Raw genomic sequence first — 5,648 nt, forward strand, 5'->3', positions numbered from 1 at the left:
AAAAAAACCCTAAAAAAAAGAAACCTGTTGCTTCTGCTTAGTGAAATCTGCTCTCTGGGCCCGTGGATCAGTCTTGGCACTCTAGTGAAATGGTCCCAAAGCAAATTTTCAGACTTGGGTTGCCTTTCAGTTTTCCAGCGTTTGCAGTTGTCACAAAGGGAGTTGCAGAATTCTTACTGATAATCTCAGTCCACTTGTTTTAAAAAGGAAATGTTGGTTCCATCTTCGGAATGATAAGGGCTTTTGGAGCTGCCGTACTTTACGTGTAGTTTGGGAGAAGTTGGAAATCAAAGGCCAATGGGAGTCCTGTCCTTGTCCTTTTGCAGACTGATCCTTGCTTGTAGCCACGCCTGTCAGACCCAGTTTGGTAATGGTTTTGGTTTTAGAGCCTCGAAGGAGGCTGTGTGGTGCACACCTGGCTATGGAGTTTTAGTGGCCTGAATAGAATAAGGCTTTGTGCTCTAAGGCAATAGGTTTTTTGAGGTGAGATAAAAATAGATAGGGAACCAGTTTCTGAGGTTGCAACCAGGAGGTTAGAGAACAGAGGGGGTGGTACGCTGAAGTGTGAAGAAGGGGGTGGACAGGTGAGAGATGTGGAGGGACAGAATAGGGTCATACAGGGATGTGGAGCAGAAGAATTAGGAGAATTTGGAAATAGGAAGATATTAAAAATAAACAAGTTCCCATATTTTGATGGGGTTTACCAGGCAAGTGCCAAGAAAGCCAGGTGATGGCAGCCTGGAAGAGGAAGTGATTAAGGCAGTCTTGTCAATCTTCACCTAAGAGCTTCAGTTTTATTATTTTGAAACTTTGTGTGTGTGTATTCTAGAATGGGGAGGAGGGATGTGCCATGGTCCTCTTGTGGAAGTTGGGAGGAATTCAGATCACCAGGCTTGTGGGGCAAGTGTTTTTACCTGCTAAGCCATTTTGCCATCCCTTAAAGTTTTTTATTAGATAAACTGAGCAGAATGTGGTAGCACAGGCCTTTAATACTAGTACTTGGGAGGTAGAGGCAACCACTCTCACTGAGTTCCAGGCTAGCCTTGTCTGCAGAGCAAGTCCAGTTCTGTCAGTGCTACATAGTGAGACCTTGTCTCAAACAGACAAACAAAATAGTATAATAATACCATTACATGCCCCATCCGCTTTTCTCTCCATTGCTGTTTCATCATCATTCCATTGTTGGTCTTTGGTTTTTATAAACAGCCAGGCATGCCTTTAGTTCTAGGACTTGGGAGGCAGGAATTCACGTCTTTCTTGGCTACATAGCAAGTTTGAGGCTACTCTGGGCTCCATGAGGTCTTGTCTCAGAAATAGTATTGCAGATAGAATTGAAGCTACCGGTGTCTCCTGGACATTCCTGTTTCTCCCTACCACCAGAAATGATTGCTATTCTGAATTTGGTGTTTCTTGTTCTTGTTTGTATAACTTTATAATATATGCATATATCATACATGCTGTTTAATAAGTAACTGCAAGGTGGGAAAGATGGGAAACCTTAAATAGAAGATACACCAGCCAGTTGCATTGTGTGGGCCTTATTTGGATGCTGCTTTTTTTCCCCTTTCCCTAAAGGCTGAGAAAATTTGACTAAGATGCCAGGCATGGTAGTGCATACCTTTAATCCCAGCACTTGGAAGGCAGGCAGATTTCTGTGAGTTCAGGCCCAGCCTGGTCTACATTGTGATTTCAAGGCCAGTCAGGGGTACATGATGTATGGTGCATGTATGTATGTATGTATGTATGGGTGCATGCATGTATGTAAGAGGGTATCAGATCCCCTGGAACTGGAGCTACAGGCGGTTGTTAGCCACCATGTGGGTGCTAGGATTCGATCCAGGATCTTCTGCAAGAGCAGCCAGTGCTGTTAACCACTAAGCCATCTCTCCAACCCCTGTTTTCTAATTTTTAAAACTCACATTCATGGGCTGGAGAGATGACTCAGTGGTTATGAGCACTAGCTGCACTTGCAAAGGACCTGAGATCTGTTTTAGCACCCATGTGGCATCGTACAATCATCCTTAGCTTCAGTTCCAGGGGATTTGATACCCTCTTCTAGCCTCTGCCTGCATTCCACAACACAGGTACACTTACATACATGTTGGCAAAAAACTCATGAAATAAAAATAAATTTTAAGAAATCATATTCAGGGGCTGGAGAGATGGCTCAGTGGTTAAGAGCACTGACTGCTCTTGCAGAGGACCTGGGTTCGATTCCCAGCACCCACATGGAACTACGAACCATCCTTAACTCCAGTTCCAGAAAAAAAAGACCCTTGAGACATTGCATGACACAGGTGCACTCACATACATGCAGGCAACACACTCATACACATAATATAAAAATAAAATATTTTTTTTAAAAAAAATCATATTTGTAGCCAGGCATGGTGTCACACACCTTTAATCCCAGCACTTGGGAGGCAGAAGCAGGCGTATCTCTGAGTTCAAGGCCAGCCTGGTCTACATAGTGGGTTCCAGGTCAACTGGGGCTACAAGGAGACCCTGTCTCAAAAAAGACATATATATATATATATTTATTTATTTATTTATTGGGTGTGGTATGTGTGAGCACATGCCATGGCACACGTGGAAAGGTCAGAGGACAGCTTAGTTCTCTCTCTCCACTGTGTGGGTCCTGGAGATTAAACTCAGATTTGTCAGGCTTAGATGCAAGCACAGCTGCTGAGCCAGCTCACCAGCCTCCAGAAATTTTTTCTTCATGGAGACACTGCCATGTTGGAATTGCTGGATTTTTATTCTAAACATTGAACCCAGGGCTTTGCACATTCATTAGCATGTGTTAGACCCCTGAACTATACCCTTCTAACCCCAATGGCTTGACTATTGGTAAAATGTATTAGTGTTTTGCCAGGCGTGGTGGCGCACGCCTTTGACCACACGCCTTTGATCGCAGCACTTGGGAGGCAGAGGCAGATGGATCTCTGTGAATTCCAGGCCAGCCAGATCTACATATTGAGTTCCAGGCTAGCTGGGGCTACAGGGCGACCCTGTCTCAAAACAAACAAACAAAAAAAGGTATTGGTGTTTCTAACTTTAAGTACATCAGGAACTTGGTTTCATTGATAAGATCAGTGTTACAGAGTTGTGTTAAGTGTTTGGAGTTACTGTGTCTCACAGTGCCTGGTTTACAATAGATGCTTAAATTTCTTACCTTTCTGTCCCATTATACTTCTAATATGAGTAGGTTTAACTGGATCCCTTCTGATTGTACAATTCTGTAATTCTCCCCACCCCCTTTAAATTCTATAGCATTCTATATTAGCATTTAATTTTTGGTGTTAGTAGCAAGATTCAATGTTCCTTGAGACTGGGGACCATATCTTTTTTTCTTCAAAATCATAGGGACATATATAGCTCAATTCTATGTGATGACTGTAGCTTAGAAAATCTTTGCTGAAAGAATATATGAAGGGTATAAAGCTAAAATTCAAGGTGTGGTGTGGAAGGTAGTGGAGTAAAGGAAATTTAACAGTTAAAAAGCGCTGGATGTGGTGGCGCACTCCTTTAATCCCAGCGCTTGGGAGGCCAGCCTGGTCTACATAGTGAGTTCCAGGCCAGCTAGGGATGCAAAAAGATCCTGTCTCAAAAAGACCCAAAAAAGAAAAAGCTATAGGGAGTTGTGTTTGTGTGTGTGTGTGTGTGTGGGGGCGGTTCTGGAGATGTGGCTCAACAGTTAAGAGCACTGGCAGTTCCAGCTTCAGTTCCCAGCACCCTCAGGGTAGCTCACAGCCATCTGTGACTCCAGAGTAACTGGAGGTGGGCTGGGCCACGTCTCCAGCCCAAAAATAAAATCTTAAAAAACAAAACTATGAGCCAAGTATGTGTGGTGGTACACCTGCAGTCCCAGGTGGAGGCAGGTCTCATCAGGAGTTCAAGGCCATCCTCAGCTGTGTGGTGATTTGGAGGCCAGCCTAAGCTCTATGATACCGTACCTCAGAAAACAGGGAATGTAGATCAGTTGGTAGAGTGCTTGCCTAGCATGCACAGAGACCTCAGTTCATTCCCTAGCACCACATAAACCAGGCACGATAGTACATACCTGTAATTCCAGCCCTCTGGAGATGGAGGCAGGAGGATCAGGAGTTCTAGACCCTGCTACATGAGATCCTGTCTCAAAAAGTTGGGTGTTGGGACCGGGTGTGGTGGCACATGACTTTAATCCCAGCTCTCAGGAGGCAGAGGCAGCTGGATCACTCTGAGTTCCAGGACAGCTGGGTTACTGGGAGACCATGTCTCAAAAAGACCCCCCCCAAAAAAAAAAAAAAAGTTGGGCATGGTGTAGTACATGCCTTTAGTTCCAGCACTCCAGAGGCAGAGGCAGGTAGATCTCTGTGAGTTCAAGGCCAGCCAGGCCTATATATCAAGTTCTAGGCCAGCTGGGGCTGCAGGAAGACACTTCTCAAAAAGACCAAAATAATAAAAAAGAGTAAAAAAACAATATTAAGACCCAAGTATGGTGGTGTATACCTGTAATCCCAGCATTCAAGAGGCTGAGGCAAGAGGATCTTGAGTTTGAGGCTAGTCTCCTGGGCCATACAGTGAGATCCTAAAATGAAAAAAAGATTTTAAAAAATTTCAATTATTAAGCCAGGCATGGTGGTGCATGCCTTTAAACCCAGCACTCAGGAGGCAGAGGCAGGCGGATCTCTGTGAGTTCAAGGCCAGCCTGGTCTCTGTAGCGAATCCAGGCCAGCTGGGGCTACAAGGAGACCCTGTCTCAAAAAAAAAAAAGAAAAAATGTTCAATTATTGAGTCCATTTAAGTATTTCTTATATAACTTTTTAGGTGTGAGAGTGGAATGCCAGCTTTATAATCACCTCACCTTTTTAAAACATTTGTGTGTATGTGCATGTACCCATACATGCCATAGCTCATATGTGGAAGGACATGTGGGTTTGAATTAAGGTCATCAGCTTTGACAGCAAACTCCTTTACCCATTGTACCATCTTACCAGCCCTTATCATCATTAGCTACTTAAAATTAGCACCCCACATAGCATGAAGAACTAAGGATTGCTCAAACCCAAGGCTTAGGTATGCTAAGCAAGTACTGTACCACTTAGTCATATCCCTTGCCCCTAAGTTGAGAAATATTCTCCTAGAAAAAGAGTAGAATGATGCTGACTCTCGACCCTGCAGTTGGTAATGATCAACAATTTTTGTGGTTATATCTTCACTAACTTTGTGTTTTATGCATATGGAAAATGACGGGGTGTTGCTTGTTTTTGGTATGAGTGTAATTTTTAGATTTCAGTAAATCTTCAACATCTCCTAGTCCCCCTTCTCCAACCCTTTCCCATTTTGTGGGGAAACAAATTCAAATGGTTAAGTGACTAACAGTGAGGGTGAGGGTGTGTTAGTGTCAGAACCAGGACTACTACCCAGGTCTTCTAGCCCTTAGTCATCCCGCTAAAGCAAATGATAGAAGATTGTGCAAATTGTTGGGAGGAACAAACTAGTTTTTTAGTTGCATACTTTTTTCCTCTGAAGATTTTCTTTGGTGTTCTTCACTGAAAAAAAATCAAGATCAAAATGAATAGATGGAGCACCTTGAAGCATAATGCAGTTGACTTTGTAATTAGCAGAGTTGAAAGTGATGAGAAGATCCTTTAATTTTCTTTGTA

Source organism: Nannospalax galili, unplaced genomic scaffold (genome assembly GCF_000622305.1).
Source record: "Nannospalax galili isolate Female #2095 unplaced genomic scaffold, S.galili_v1.0 scaffold473, whole genome shotgun sequence".
Classification (NCBI taxonomy): Eukaryota; Metazoa; Chordata; class Mammalia; order Rodentia; family Spalacidae; genus Nannospalax; species Nannospalax galili.